At 51.4% G+C, this 580-nt stretch overlaps 1 protein-coding gene across 1 annotated transcript in view; it reads right to left on the bottom strand.

Moving 5' to 3' along the window:
- The window catches only part of LOC112458809, a 1,816-nt gene extending 1,445 nt beyond the window's left edge, over positions 1–371 (bottom strand). The window contains exon 1 of the mRNA XM_025022616.1: positions 142–371. The gene's annotated coding sequence lies outside the window, so the exon portion shown is untranslated. The remainder of the gene's footprint in view (positions 1–141) is intronic.
- Positions 372–580: the final 209 nt, after the last annotated feature.

Genomic DNA, 580 nt, shown 5'->3' with positions numbered 1-580 from the left:
AAAAACTTCAAATATACATAGAGTAAGCTATTCATTTAATTCATGACAATTCACAAAAATTAAATCCGTCTTGAGAATATCACGTATAGGGTTAATTGTCGCGCAATCGCCGCGAAAGGAGAGAAGCAATATTATTTATACCGGTCAATTTTCTTGTCGTTTAATCCCAGTTGATCCCAGTTGACAGTGCTCGTAAACAGCGTGTTGTTCTCCCTTGTGTGATCGTAACGTATATGAACCCCTTTCGTCCTTTAGGTCCGTTTGTTTTACTTGCACTTCCTAGCGCTTTCTGCATCTGAAATAGGACGGACGTATATTTGGGCGTTGGGGAGAGAGAGAAAACGAGACAACTCGAGTGTGGCAGATGCAAGTAAACTGTACATATGTATGTACATACATAAGCAGAGAGGCCACGTGCCGCGGCCACGTGCCGCGCCGGCGCGGCGGCCGGCGGCGAGAGCGGCCGAACGTGATTCGGGCGGATTCGGGGGGATTCGCGGACCCGACTCGCCGCGCGGCGGCGAGAGCGGCCGAACGTGACTCGGCCGGATTCGGAGGCTCTCGGCTCGCCTCGCCGTGC

This window comes from Temnothorax curvispinosus, unplaced genomic scaffold (assembly GCF_003070985.1).
Source record: "Temnothorax curvispinosus isolate PA1 unplaced genomic scaffold, ASM307098v1 QBEX01009195.1, whole genome shotgun sequence".
Lineage (NCBI taxonomy): Eukaryota > Metazoa > Arthropoda > Insecta > Hymenoptera > Formicidae > Temnothorax > Temnothorax curvispinosus.
The sequence above is the reverse complement of the archived record's forward strand: the minus strand, read 5'-3'. Positions and strand labels throughout refer to the sequence as shown.